Source organism: Plecotus auritus, assembly GCF_963455305.1.
Source record: "Plecotus auritus genome assembly, chromosome: 10".
Lineage (NCBI taxonomy): Eukaryota > Metazoa > Chordata > Mammalia > Chiroptera > Vespertilionidae > Plecotus > Plecotus auritus.
In genome coordinates, this window is record NC_137785.1 from 45317661 (window position 1) to 45333743 (window position 16083).

Here is a 16083-nt window from a genome sequence, read left to right on the forward strand (position 1 = left end):
CCAGGTGAGAAATCCACCAGCTTCCCTACTCGCTGGAGCGTTGGAGGAGTCAGTCAGCGGAAGGGCGCTGCTGACGAGGCTCCTTGGTTCCACACGCTGCCTGGTGATTAGATGCGGTGCGGACTGTGAAAAGGGTCACCTGGGAGGCAAGTTAGTGGCTCCGCTTCTCATGCCAGCTTGGTTCGCCTCACGTTGCTACCTTTGAGCTCAGAGGACTCGTGCAGCTGCCCTTCACCTTCTGACGATGAGCGTTAGGGGGTTATGGTGAGGGAATCCTCCAACCTGGTGCATGTGGCCTTTCACTCATGCCAGGGTACCACTGAATGCCAATGTGTGTGCCGGAGGGAAACCATGAGCTGCTTCCTGGGGCACCATCACTTCAGTCCCTGGGTGCTGCATGAAAAGCATCTTGCAATTATACGATGAGACTGAGTATACACGCTCCCACTCGTGTTTATTTCTGCCACCAGACACGTTGCTTACTAGAAAATGAAGGCCGTGCGTCTAGGTCCGTGGTCGGCAAACTGCGGCTCGCGAGCCACATGCGGCTCTTTGGCCCCTTGAGTGTGGCTCTTCCACAAAATACCACGGCCTGGGCGAGTCTATTTTGAAGAAGTGGCGCTAGAAGAAGTTTAAGTTTAAAAAATTTGGCTCTCAAAAGAAATTTCAATCGTTGTATTGTTGATATTTGGCTCTGTTGACTAATGAGTTTGCCCACCACTGCTCTAGGTGGCTTATCCTCCCTTCCCCCTTTCAGGACATTTTGCTGATCTGCTTCGATATCTTCAGCAGCCTGCTGATTCTTCTCTGGAAGGACGCTCCTTGGAATCTGAGGAAGTGTGCATTGCTGAAATTGAACTTCCGTGGCATATTTACCTTGAAAAGCGGAGGCCTGTGTAAAGAGGGCCCTGGCTGTCAGTGTGGCAGGGAGAGGAAAGGGAAAATCAAAGAAGAGGGGCGAGGCTTTGGCGAGAGGGAACTTCTGGACTTGGGGTTGGAAGAGGAAAAGGATGGGGTGAGTAGTCCAATGTGCTGTTCCTCGGTGCATGGGATCTAAGTGAGAGGGCTGATGGGATGCTACACGGTCTGGTGGAATAACCACAGAGTGTTTACTGAAATGCCAAACTGCCTGACAGCAACCCCTCCGACCATCCAATGAGCTTCCCAGCAGCACAAATCAGAACGTCAATAAGACACCACCAGTTCCCAAATCTATCTCATTGCACATAAACCAAAAGCCTCAACAATCAATAATGTGTTACTGAATTACAATCAGAATTCAGTTGTAGCAACACCCAATGAGCAAGTGCATCCAAAGTCATTTGAGCTAATGAGTGAAGTCCAAAATGTTTCAATGAAATGAGGTCACCAGGACCTAATGTTGGGAGAGCAATATCTGAAAGACAGCATGTGAGGGAAGAGACATTAAGTGGAAACAAGAGAGAGAGGCTGCAGTCAATATGCTTTTCAAAAAATGGGCTGCTTCAATACCAGTTTCTCTACACCCACCATGAAATGTTTGTATTACCTCTGAGTCTGTATTAATTTCCTCAACTTCATTTTTGACTGATGGAGACTGGAATTTCTAAAGCTACTGCTGATTCATGCTCGCACCCCTACCTACCTTACCAATGCCCTCAAGGAGTTCCATGAGGTTAATTCCAATTCACTAACCACTATTTTGGTAATAGATGGACATTTTTGAGACCTAAGGGAACTATAAAGCCGGCCTTTCAAATAGTTTTGAAAAAAATTGATCAGTTTCTCAAAATCTGTTTAGCTGAACGAATTGCCACTGATCCATGTGTATAAACACCCCCACTCTACTTTTCTATCATCTTCCCCTTTCCCCTTTATTGCTCTCATGTTAGTAGATTAAAAGATCAGAAGTGCCAGCTTTTAGCAAATAGATTCATCTTTAGTCACAAACAGATTTCTATGAGAATGAACACAAAGTTATTAGAGGAGAGAGTTAAGTACATTACACATATTTTAAGCTTACTGTCTGATTTCTGTTAGGCATGCCCTGGTTTCTTTTAAGCACTGGGAACACGCTCATTTTCCAGTTTATATGGGGGATCTTATGTATCTAGAGTGCCATTTAGAGGATTACTAATTTACTAAATGGTACCCCAGTGCCCTGAAAGAGTTAATTCTCTTCCAAGAGATAAGCAATTTATTTTCTATTTAACAGCAGGATAAGGCCCACTGCTTACAAATGACTATGAGCCCCTTAGTTGGGGTTAGAGGGGTAGGGAGAGAGCTATATAAAAACAGGGTATAATAATTATAATTGTTGTAATATAATATCAATCCACGGTGTTATTTTTATAAGTAACTTTTCCTAACATTTGTCTAGAAAGACCAGATCAACATTGTGAGAGTCCTGTCACTTTTTGCGTATATCTTTGAAAGCTGGTTGTCAAGAGAAGTGCCAAATTGTCTGGTAAAACAGTAAATTTAGCCATTCAATCAACAAATGTTTTTCAAACACCATAAGTAAACAGAAATCAAAGCCTAGAACCCACCTCCCAGAGCTTCCAACTTTGCTCGGTGAAAATGCTTCATGAGCAAACAACTAGCCAGAGGTAATAATATCATCCAGTAGAAAGATCATAAGGGTGCTGTTCATAGGAGAGAGACATTGCCCCCACTGCAGGGCAGCTGTCACTGGCCTTCGGCACCTGGCTTCAGATTCCAGCTCTGCCATTTGCTAGCTGCAAAATTTTGATCAAGTTTTACTTAACCTCTCTGAGTTTTAGGGTCTTTAAAAACCAATTACTTGAAATGTGGGAAGACTTAAGCAACGTTATATCTGCAGAAATACTAAACGGATGTGCCCTGCAAACATAAGCACGGAAATTTATCTAACATGTGCTTTTTATAGCAAATGGAAGTAATGGCAGGTAACGTCTTGTGTGAGTGAAATCTTGCTCAACATGATTCACACTGTTTCCTCTCCTAACAGGATTCCAGGTCTAATTCCCATTGATGGGGGCCTGGGTAGCACCACAAAGAAGTGACAGTTCTCAGTGAAGATACATCACCGGAACCTGAAGAAGGAAGGGTGGGAGGTGTTCTAAAGATGAGTACAAGAAAAAGAAGTATCAGCGAGCCTAGACAGGTCACCTAAAAGAAGGCAAAAGGGAAGGAGAGATTAAAAAAGGAGGAGGACATCTGTGTTCATTTGCTAGGGCTTCCATAACAAAGGACCATGGACTGAGGGGCTCAAGCAATGGAAATCTATCATTTCATAGTTCTAGAGCCTAGAAGTCTGAAGTCAAGGCACCAACAGGTTGGTTTTCCCTCAGGCCTCTCCCCTTAACTTGTAGCTGGCCGTCTTCTTGTCCCTCTGTGCATGTCTGTGTCCAAATTCCTTTTCTTATAAGGACACCAGTCATCTTGGGTTAGGGCCCATTCTGGTGACCTCATTTTAACTTAATTACCACTGCCGAATATCTATACTTTGTGTCAAGTAGACACCACCCAAGCGGTATATTTGAGCAGCCCTAGGATGATCCTCCTTCCTCCCAGTCTTGCTCTACCAAAGTCCCAAGATCCTGGAATTCACAGTCACAGTGTGTTCTGGTCATCTTCCTTTGGATTTTACCATTTTAGGGCATGACAGCCCAATTTCCAACTTCTAGAGCCTGCATATTATTGAGATCTTTCTTTGATCACCTGAGCCTGCCACACTGCCTGTGCATGAGGGAGGCAGGAAGTGAGAGGGAATTACTACCTAAGAGCAGTTCTCAACCAATGAATAACAGGAGTTAGTGTGTAAATACACAAGCTCCCTTCTCCCTTGGGCAGAATAACGGTGAACTGTGTTTTCTAAACTCTTTCCTGAGTTTTACCAGTGAAATTAAGCTCCAGGTGCCCACAATGATAACTTGCTTCCTAATATAGTCTTTATTAGCATTTTTTTCTTCCCTGCTTTGCTTCCCCACATTTCTCCCAGTTCTTTGGATCACCATAAAATAAACTACCTTAACTTGTCTCAGGGTTTATATCTGAGAGGCCCAAATGAAGACATATGGTCACTGATGTCTTCTATTCATATGCAGAATCTTGAATTGGGGGGAAGATGATGAAGTGAATTTGTATCATAGAATCTCCCTGCTCCAATTTATATATATAAAAACCTAAGTGACTGTCTGACTGTTTGACCATCCAATTGGTAGCTATGACACATACTGACCACCACGGGGGCAGACACTCAATGCAGGAGCTGCCGAGCTGTGGTGACTTGGCAGCTGCGGTTTTCAGGTGACGCACCAGGAACCAGAGAGGAGGGAGCCTGGTTCCAGGGTGTGTCATCCAAGAACTGCCCTCTCGCAATCTGGGACCCCTCAGGGGATGTCGGAGAGCCAGGGACCCCACCAGTGCACAAATCCACACACCGGGCCTCTAGTATCTAATAAAAGGAAAAAGAAGTAGTGAAAAATCAGCAAGATGCTCACCAGCAATAGTCGAACAAAGAAAATGGTATAATTTCAAGTGATAAACTTAAAAAAAATCAGTTGGGGAAGAGGGGAAAATATTTTGATGTGCCTAAATGCTGCCTTCAATTGTACCCTGAACTGTACAATTAGTAGAAAAAAATAGAGAAAACATCTACAATTTCCCCGAATATCTCACAACTTAGAGAGAAACAAACTGAAGGTGGGTTGAGTCAGGAAAGTAATTTTAAGAACAGAAGCCCTCTACCTATCACTATTAAACCTCAGAGTTTTATCAGTGACATGGACTAGAAAATCTGTCTGGGTTCAACGTTTTAGAAGAAGGTCTACAGGGTAGTAAGATACATTACCAACTAGGTGAAGTAAAGCCTGATGAAGGTCATTTGAGAAAGTCTCAGGAGAAGGAGGAAACCCTTGGTTTTTGAAAACAAAGCACTCAGGATATATACAACAGGACAGAACACATGAAGCTTTTGTGAGAGGAAAGATGGGTCTCAGATTAAGTAGGAGGCGGTCAAGAAGAATTTACCTAACATCTATTAGTGCAAAGATAAGATCCCCATAGGGCTTCTCATAATAAGCAGGAACAAGACGAATGCATAAACAAATTTTTTAAAAATATGAAGGAACCTCCACTTTCAATAATGGCAAACACCCTTCCATATAACAACTTTATATGCTGGATAAAATAGTACAAACATCTTTAAAACATTGAGGACCTAATGAGAGATCAAGGAGCTGGTTAAACTAAAGGGACTACCAGAACTGTGAAAGGTAAAAGAACAGGAGAGACGCCCTTTATCCCACAGTCATGAGGATATTTGCCAAACCTGCAAATGTGGATTTTGGTTTTGACAGCCTTGCTGCATGTGAGGTGGGGCAGATATCAATATGCTTAGAGCCCATCCAGGGTAATGAATCTAACAAGAGACCTCCCCACATTAAGCCAGGATCTCAAAAGATTACATTAAGAAAGAGAAAAAGGATATTTTAAAAAGAAGACATGCAAAAGAGAGGTGAAAAACCCATCTGGGAGAAAATACAACCTCCCCAAAAAAATAATGTCATAAAAAAGAGACTGTGGAGCTTAGAAGACAAATTGAGGATCAAAATATCATTATATAACTAATAAGTAACTTAGCATAGGTAGAAAAGAATAGACATGACTGAAAATAGAATTGGTGGCATAGGGGAAAGCCATGAAATAATCTTAGTGAATGAAAAGAAAAAGAGGAAAAAATAAGAAAGATAATAGGGAAAGAATAACCAATTGTCCCTGGATACGGACTGCAACAGATGGGAGGAAAAACAGATATATAAGAAAAATATGTGCCTTAAAAGATGAAGAAATAGATATATCAACCAAATGGCACAGTATATTCTAGGAAAAACTGATACAAATTAGTTGATGCTGCGTATATCTTGGTTTAGTTGCAGAGTTTAAAAAATAAAGAAGAAATTCATTAGTTATTCAAGTACAAAAATTAAGTTCTCTATAAACAGAAAAATTAGGTAAGCCTCATTCTACTCCATAGCACTTAATCCCAGAAGACAAGAAAGCAATATTTACAAAGTTCTAAAGAAAATGGAATGCTCTGTAGAATATCATATTCAGTCAAGTTGATGTTCAGATATAATCACAACAGTGAGAGAGTCTCAAACATGAAGGAACTCAGAATATGGAATCCATGATCCCATCTACCAATCAAACAAAATGTAAGTGACAACTTTGTGGTTAAAGGACAGTTCTCAGTGCCAGAGGACAATGAACAAAGGTCTACAAATTTCTGACGGAAAAAAGTATAACCTGAAAATTTTATAGCCAGCTAAAGTATCCTTTCAATTATCCATTTTTCTTGTTTGTGTTTTTTTGTTTGTTTGTTTGTTTGTTTGCGCCTTCACACTGCACCTTGAGTATAAAGGCAATAGACATCCTCAAGCATGCACAAACATAGACATCTAAAAACCTTTGATAAGTCTACAAATAAACATATTCAACTAAAAGAGAAATCGAAATTTAAAAATACAAGAATGGGGAACATGTTCTAAAATTTGAGTTGAGCACTGAATTGTTATTCAAATATAGAAGTATAAAGATATGACAATGTAAATGCAGTATTTATGATTTCAAAACAAGATGACAAATGTTACAAACTATATCAAAGTAAAGCAATGACCAACAAATATTAGGTGTGCAAAGGAAATTGAGTAGCTGTGTGTTAATTTTCCTCATATTTTAGGCAGGGAGTCAAACAATATAATATAGAAACATGAAGTCAAAAAAGAGTACTGGATCTAAATAAAAATGTTTCCTAATCTTTTTTCCTTAAATCAGAGATATATCATTCAAGAACTGTATTCTAATTAAAAACAACAACATTATTTTCTAAGAATCAGAAATACCCTCAGCTTCACCTATATAATTTTTGGGTTAAATTTTCATATAACAAAGTTGAGTAACATTACATTTAATACTTCTTACCTTTTTCATACATAATCCCTTTCTTTAAATCTCAGTTTTTCTGTCTCTTTGAGCCTTTCATTCTCTTTCTTTGTCTCTGCCTCTTTATTTCCCTTCTCTCTTTTCTTTTATATACACATATTAAACGAATGCTTGGGAACATAGTCACAAAATATGAAAGATGACCATTTTTGAGAGGCGAGTATTTAGTGAAATTCTGCTTTCTTCTTTGTAGTTTACTGTTCTTAATTTTATAAAGTTAACATGTACATTTTTTTTGGTAAAAACAAGAGTCATTCTATACAAGAAAAAATATATAGGCTTCTAATGTTTTGTTGTGAATATGTTTGTGATTTTCAACAATAGAAAAGGAAAATATATGCTGAAAGATGCTAAGAGACCAGAATGGAAACTTGAGGCATAAAGAAAATTATAATGGAAGCATCACATCATCTTTTTTAAAAAATATTTTTGCCTATGGTTTCAAATGAAAGTAGCTGTCATTTAGCTTTACTACATCGTTTATTCTATTTTCTTTAGAAGATCTAGCCTCTTAGGAAGCTGATGATCCTTTTCTCTTAATGGTACCAGATCCCTAATTCTGACTCTCTCAGATATTTTAATCCTCAAAGTTTTCTGAGCATGTCAGAGGAGGACTCACCAGTGACTGCATACATTTGCAGATTAACAGCTTCTGCCATTAGCAAATTGAAAATTCTTTCTCCTATCCCTCTTATAATAGGAGTCTCTTTCTCTTAATAGTACTTGATTCTAATTTGTGCATCTTCCTTATTAATGCATTCTATAAAGTGTTTCTATTTTTCTTGGCTACTTCAGCCTTCTGTTGAGTTTCATGGATATTAAATGGAATGGCTTATCTGAGAGAACAAAGCAAAGACTCGTCCTTCAACTAATGGAAACACTGATCCTTAATACAGAAGCCAGACATTGGTAGTCAACAACACATGTCATAGAGTCTTGTGATGTCACAGAATGGATACCTGGATGCAATATTGCTACAGTGGGTGAGATGAGACCAGGAGAGAGTCCACAGCTTTTAACTTATGGAACTAACATGGGGATCCTCCAGAATGTGACCCAAATTTTCAATATAAATATTTTAGATCCACCAGGGATATACTAGACCTTGCTAGGTAGGAGACAAATCAGGACCATCACAAAATACTTTAGACCAGAGGGCCAGCTAGTTGTTAAGAACCTGTGCTAGGTAATTCCTTTAGACTACTTGTTACTTGAATTGAGTTAGTTTTGCACCAAGTAATAAAAAATCCCCCAGCTCAATATTTTGCAAAATCTGTGGGTTCTTTTATGTCCATGGCATCTAGTCACTGCATTCAATAGCCTGTTAATAATAAGCGGCATGCCCATATCTAATTACAAAACAAATATATAGAGGCATTCTTATTCAAGGAAGCACCACTATTTTTGCTATTAATGAACAATTAACATAGTTGACAGAATGAGCTACATGCAGTCTTGGATATTTTAAGCATTTTCTATATAAATTATGATAGATAAAATGACAATTAAACACTAATCTATATCTTATATGGAAGGACTTTTTATATTGTAGGAGAGAATGTTTCATATGACAAATCCAACACCTTCATTTTGAAAGTCCAACTATCTGCATGAAAAACACCAAAGCTTTCATTTAAGTTGCCATGGGGCAGACAGAGCTATGTGCAATTTCAGAAGCATTTGGAGAGATGGGTATGCACACTGTATTTAACTTTCAAAACATGGTGAGTAGATTAAGCTCAAAACTACACAAAGGGCTCAGACTTCCTGGGATAAACCCATGGGATTCCGGGTTGGTGTAAGTGGTAGAAAAAGAAAACTGAAGATTACAAAATTCAGTCACATTTCAAAATTTTCTGCTACAATAATTCACTTTATGTAGAATTAATGTGTCTGATTGAACGTTTGTGCTGTAATTTACTTATAATTAACATTTTATGGTGAACAGATTTCACCATCTCCTTCATGCTGTGAACTCTAAGCCATAGGTCAAAAATAGAGATGAAACAGAGAAGAACAAAATATCCTCACTGAAATATTAATGAGATTTTAATTTTCTGCTTTAAAAACACATCTTTCATCAATGTCTGTATATAAAAATCACCATTTTGTTCTAATTGTTTAATCACATTAAAAATATAATGAACTCTTCTTGCTGGCAGAAGGACACTAAAAAGTCTAAGGCACACAGGAAATCCCAGTTAAGTAAAACATGTTTCCAACTTCTGGTGCTGGAAATATTGTCATAAGAAGAGGCAGCAGTTGAATCCAACATATCTAAGAATCTATTCTCAATTAACCATTGTTTGGCGCCCATCACAGTACTGAGCCCTATCCAAATTCTTGACCTATAGAATCCATGAGCACAATCAAATCGTTATCTTACATAATTGCATTTTGGGATGGTTTGTAAGATAACAATAGAAACCTGGAACATCCTATGAGACTATATTATGCTACCATGCCTTTGCTGCTATCTCAGATTATCTGCTACTTTTATTTTAGAGAGAAAAACCCTTATTCAACCAGAATGTTTTTTACAGATGACATGAAGACTGGGGGTTCTTTGAAGCAAACTCAGCAGACTTAATAAAACTAGTAGGAGTTTTGAACCTGATAGCAATCCAAAGGGAATAAATACCTTATGAGGATTTCATATATGTTATTTGAATTCCTAAAAACAGTAACGGGACCATTAGACCTAACAAATTCAGCAGTTTCTCCAGAAATTTTACTCAGGTTAGTTACCAATTACTCTTCCTCTTCACTCTCACAGCCAAATTTCTCAAAAGAGCAATTTACACATTTCTCAATTCCTTCTCTTCCTATTCATTCCTCATCCCACTCAAAGCTTCACAATTACTGCTTCCTTTCCCAAGGAATGTTACTCCCTCCACCAAAGCGGGGGGGAGGAGGGGTGTACTTGAGAAGTGACTACAAACACATGAGAAAAGATATATCTGGTTTGCATAAGTAACAGCCTATCCTTTCAGCCACAAATCTCCTATAATGTTATGCAAATATTCAAGACTTTTCTATCATTTATGATAACAATGTTGGAGAAGATAGGATATAAAGCATAAGGCAGTTAAAAAAAACTGCTATAAGAAAATTAACCTGGGCCTTGATTTATCTTTGCCAAGGTCAGACCAAATGATAATTAGACCTTTTATGCCCAGAACATGCCCCTTACTTTTTTTTAAATGCTTTTCAAATGGTTGCTGATCATTACAAATTCCGACCTGACTGTCTTTTTTAAACCATTATGCATTGTTTGGTGTCCATCACAGATGGGGTAGCTCATAAAATTAGAGCATGGCCTCGTGACAGGAAACAAGATCCACACGGTCTGGCTTTTGTATCAGCTCACATTTGCTTTGGGGACAGAGGTGAGTGCGTTAGGCCACAAAAATAGCACCTCTGATCTGAGAAGCCCAAACACTTCCCAGAAAACTTGGCAGTTGTACTCTTTGGGGAGACTTTCTCAGGAGAATGGAAAAGATAAATCTTCCAATTCATTCACGCATCAAAGGAACATGCATATGAGTGGGTAGAAAATACAGACCCGGGTGGCTACGTAAGTGCACGCACATGATGGTTCTACGCAGTGATTCTTCCCGTTCCATATTTGTTTTTGTTGCCCAAATCAACTCAACCACATTCTATGGAAAGAAAGGTGTCTCTGAAGAGAGACCTAGGACGTCCATAAAGAAGCCAGTATAACCTGACAATTCAACGAAGACATTTCATTCCCTTTACTTTCTAACAAGCTCCAACCCATTCAAAGGACTTATTAGAATTTCAAATGAAAAACTGAATACTATGAGCATTGTAAATCAGCTGTAAACAGCTTTTAAAACGGTGTCAGGAGAAAATACACATGTAAATTTCTTCTTTTTTTAATATTGCATTTCCCCCTCCAATGTTTGTTGGTTAAGAAGCAGGTACCAATTCATTTTTACCGAGATCGGTTTGATCTGGGGAGACGTGAGGGGGTCAATTGGAGAAATCCTTTGACCTTGGTTGGCAGGGGCTCCCAGGTGATAGGAGCTCCTTCATGAACCACAGTGCACTGCTTCACTTTTATTCTTCATGTTTCTTAGAAACCGAAGTAAGAGCATCACTTACCTGGACCAAACTGCTAGTCAGACCCCTCCAGCGCAGGAAACCGTACTGCTGTCTTCGAATAGTCCAGACAACACCGGGGTGCTGGAGGCGCACTCCCTCTTACGGGGGAAGCGATAGGCAGCGTTCTTTCCACGTCAGGAGCCTTTCGCCTCTTTTGCTAGGATGTCCCACAGCCTTCCGTATGTTCATTTCCCTGAGAATAGGGCAGGGTTATGACACAGGGACACTTTATACTTGTTCCTCGTTTTCCTTTTCAAGTCCCTAGAAAGAAAAGGGGGAAGAAAGAGCTTGCTCAATTTTTCAAGTTCTTAAAGTAGCTAGAGACTAAAATTAATTTCCAAATTGAAGAGATTCTTTCCCTCCCTCCCTCCCTTCTTTTCTTCCTTCCTTCCTTCCTTCCATCTCTTGCAGCACAGGAGAGCCCATGTGGTTCCACAGGTTACCTTCCATATGACACAAAGCAAAAAGATAAAGACAAGCTGAAGTGTCACAGGGGCCACATCTTTAGAAAACATCCAAGACAATGGATCTCCTTGGAAAATGTTCCTTTCTTGGCACAGAACGCTAACCGCTAAAAACTGAAAATAGGACAACAAAGAATGGGGCAAAAGTAGGTTTACAATTGTGAGGATGTGAAACAAAGTTTATTCTTGTATTACTATTTGTTAACTACTGTATTATTGTCCATACGAACAACTGTAAACCTCCTTTTGCCCCACTCTGTGTTCTGACAGAAAAGACCACAGCTAGTAATGGTGGAAAGCAGGTTCTACTAAAAAAGTCACAACCTTTCATCTCTTCTATTCGGGTTCTAAAAGTAGTTGCCTTGACATCAAAATGAAAATTACAACTTCAAAATGAATGAAGAGCTGCTCCGAGGCCTAGCAAGTGGGAGCCAGATGTCATTCCACTTTCTATCTGGATGGGAAGATTGAATCAAGCTGCTTTGGGCCATTTATTTATTTAACAAAGAATTACTAAGCATCAACTACTGAAAATCAAATGCATACACTTTTTTAAAATATATATATATTTTTTTATTGATTTCAGAGAGGAAGGTAGAGGGAGAGAGAGACAGAAACATCAGTGATGAGAGAGAATCACTGATTGCCTCCTGCATGCCCCCATTGGGGAGTGAGCCCACAACTGGGCATGTGTTCATAGGTTGATGCCCAACCAGTTGGCCTGGTTCAAATGCATACACGTTAAGTCGTGATAATTCTCCGCCTACCTCCCCTTTAAGTGAGGAGCAGGGGGAGGTAACTGGGATTAGGGAGAGGGAGGTGACTTAATGTGACAACGATTGTGGAGTCACTGAATACATTGAGCCTCTGTTTTTTTAATGAAACTAATTACTTTTCAGGCAAAAGTGCTTGAATGGTCACTCAGAAGGTTGCCCATAAGTTCCCTTCAGCATGGTGACGGATCCTATGCTCTAGGATCAGACAGACGAGAGAGGAAGGGACTCCACCGATTGCTTTAGGTTAGAGATGGAGGGGAGACTACCACAAATGGAGGGGGCTGAACCTCCTGCTTCTGAGCAGACTGAAGACCCACAACTCTCCCTTCCCTGCACCTACTCTCTACAACTAATGCAGTGGGATTTTTATTGAAGACACTGACAGTTTTCTTCCATGGGGTAGCAGCTCCCTTAAAACCAGCTCAGTGGGTCAGAGGTAATGAGAAATGCCAGTGGGAGTGGAAATCCTGAGCTCAGGGATGGAGACAATGAGGCCTGGCCTTTCCTTTCAGGGGACGTCCCCCCACCAGTGGCGGCCCTGCAGCACCTGGCTTTGATTGCATTGTGGGAGCTGGCAAGTTCCCTTCCATGTGGATCTGCTACTTATTAGCAGAATGACCCTGGGCGAGCTACTTAACCTCTCTGAACCGCATTCAGTCACCTATAAAATGAGAGAGCAATATCTGCTCCATGGTGATGTCTACACAAGATAAAGCAGGGGAAATTCTTAGCACACAGCCTAGCTCAGAGGAGAGGAGTCAGGTGGGCTGTACTTTCCCTCCATCCCAGCTCCTCCTGGGAAGGCTGTGACACCAGCTAAAGAAGGGGGCATGAAGCTCAGTTGTTTGAAAGGTTTTCCTGTTACTTTCTATGGGCTTCACAGGAAAGTGCCTGAACCATTCTAGCCTGTGTCATCACATCCCTGTGACTACTCTGGTGATCTCGGTCACTGTTCACTTTTCTGTCCCCTCTTTAGCCAACTAAACAATTCTGTCCTTAAAGAAATCTCTCTCCCTCTTTCTGAGTCCCTCTTCTTTCTTGTTACTTCTCCATTTTCTTTTTCTCTTTTCCTCTTAGATATATACGTTTTTCAGCCCCACAGTGGTTACCTGCTATCTAAGAAATCCAAGGAGGATTCTTTTACCTGAGCTTCGAGCTTCTCTCTGACTCTTGGTTTTAGCCTTAAGTCACCTCCCTCTCCATAATTCCAATTACCTCCCCCTACTCCTCACCCACAATCTTTATCTCATTTTTGTATGCTTTTGTATGTTATTTTCCCCTCTTTGTTAAAAACGATTTAAATGATTTTCTATAGTGTGCTCTGTAAACTCTCTTTTCCCTGCTTTAAACAATTAAGCAACCAACATAATTGAAACGTATCAATAAAGGTTTATATTAGTAGCAACGGAAACCTGCCTACAATGACAAGAATAAATATCCCAATGTACACTGTTCTGATTTGCTTATTAGGAAGCTCATTTGCCTAATTACTGCAGCTAATAAACAAACTCATCCATGGGCTTTAGTAACATTTACACTCTTTCTATCACACTTATGTACCTGTTGATGGGTACCAGTAAGCTGGGAGAAATGAAAGAATGAACACACATTTGAGATATATCAAGTTAATCCCCCCAAACAAGACCAGAAAAACCGCAAAAAGTTAATTTTACTTTAAATGTGGAAAAGCTTGTGGAGTGTCTGAATACATTGAGCCTCTGTTTTTTTTTTTTTTTTTAATTAAACTGTTTTTTTGAGATAATCATCAATTCACATGCAGTTGAAAAAAATAATACAGAGAATGCATGCACCCTTTACCTAGTTTCCTTCAATGATACCATCATCTAAAACAGGGGTGGGCAAACTTTTTGACTCGAGGGCCACAATGGGTTCTTAAACTGGACCGGAGGACCGGAACAAAAGCATGGATGGAGTGTTTGTGTGAAGTAATATAAATTCAAAGTAAAGGAGCGGAGGGGAGAGCAAGAGAACCAGATAGAACAGCCGGATCCGGCCCGCGGACCGTAGTTTGCCCACGGCTGATCTAAAATGACAATACATGATAATATAATATCAACCAGGATATTGATAATGATATAGTCAAGATACACATTTCTATCACCACAAGGAACTCTCCTGCTGCCCTTTTTATAGCCACACCCACTTTCCTCCCATCCCCACTCTCTACTTAATCTGTGGAAACTACTAATCTATTCTCTTTTTCTATAAATTTATGAATTCAATGATGCTATGTAAATAAAATCATAAAGTATTTTATATTTTGGATTTGGCTTTTTTCACTCAGCATAATTCTCTGATGATTGGTTCAGGGTGTTCTTTTTATTGCTGGGTAGAACCTCATGGTACGGACACACCACAGCTGTTTAACCATTTACCCACTGAAGGACATCTGGCTTACTTTCAGTTTTTTGCTATTAAAAAATAAAGTTGTTATAGTCAATCATGTAGAGGTTGACATAAGTTTTCATTTCTCTGGAATACATGTTCCGGAGTACAACTGCTTGGTTGTATAACTACATGTTTAGTTTTACCAACTCTTTTCTAGAGCAGTTGTATCATTTTATATTGTTACCAGCAATGTATGAGTGATTGGATTTCTCTGCATCATTGCCAGCATTTAGTGTTGTCACTATTTTTTATTTTACTCAATCTAATAGGTATGTGATGATAACTCATTATGGTTTTAACTTGTATTTCCCAAATTGCTAATGATATCGAACATCTATCCATGTACTCACTTGCCATGTGCATATCATCTATGGTAAATGTCTCTTCATGTCATTTGCCCATTTTCTACTTGAATTGTTTGCTTTTCTTACTGTTGAGTTTTAAGAGTTCTTATATTGTCTAGAAACTTAGTCCTTTGTTGGATATGTGCTTTGCAAATATTTTCTCCCAGTCTGTAACTTGTCTTTTATTTCTCCTAAATAGACCTTTCACAGAGCAAAACATTTTAATTTTGTTGAACCAATTTATCAAGTATTCCTTAGATGGCTTGGGCTTTGAGATCAAGTCTATGAAATCTTTGTATAGCCCTAGATTCTGAAGGTTTTCTCCTATTTTTTCCTAAAAGTTTTATGATTTATAATTAACTCTGTAATCTACTTGGAGTTAATTTTTGTAAATGGTGTGAATTTACTAGTAGATTTAAGTGCATTTCTGTTTGTCCATGGATATCCAATTGTACCACCAACATTTGCTGCAAGGCTATCTTTCCTCCACTGAATTGCTTTTATATCTTTGTCAAAAATCATTTGGACATATTTTGTGTGGGTCTGTTTCTGGTTCTCTATTCTTCTCCATTGATCTGTATGACAATACCACACAGCATTGATTCTAGTAGCCATATAAGAAGTCTTTAAAATTGGGCAGATTGATTTCCTCCCACTTCTCTTTTTCAAAACAATTTTAGTTATTCTAGTTCCTTTGAATTTCCATGTAAATTTTTAAATATTCTAGCCTATATTAATAAAAAATCTTGCTGGGATTTCTATAGGAATTACATTGATTCTATATTTCTAAGGAGACTTTACATCTTTACTATGATGAGTTTTAAAAACTATGAACATAGTTATTTCTCTCCATTTGTTTAGATCTTCCTTGATTTCTCTCATTGGCATTTTGTAGTTTTCAACATACCCATGCTATATCTATAGATTTACACCTAAGCATTCTTTCAATAGCTAGTATAAGTGAAAGTTATTTTTAATTTTGATTTTCATGTAGTT

General features: G+C 39.0%; 1 protein-coding gene across 3 annotated transcripts in view; it reads right to left on the bottom strand.

Moving 5' to 3' along the window:
* ZFHX3 (zinc finger homeobox 3) overlaps positions 1–16083 on the bottom strand; it is a 974639-nt gene that overhangs the window by 569521 nt on the left and 389035 nt on the right. For all 3 annotated transcript variants that reach the window (XM_080646078.1, XM_080646081.1, XM_080646079.1), the window contains one exon: positions 11095–11355. The gene's annotated coding sequence lies outside the window, so the exon portion shown is untranslated. The remainder of the gene's footprint in view (positions 1–11094; positions 11356–16083) is intronic.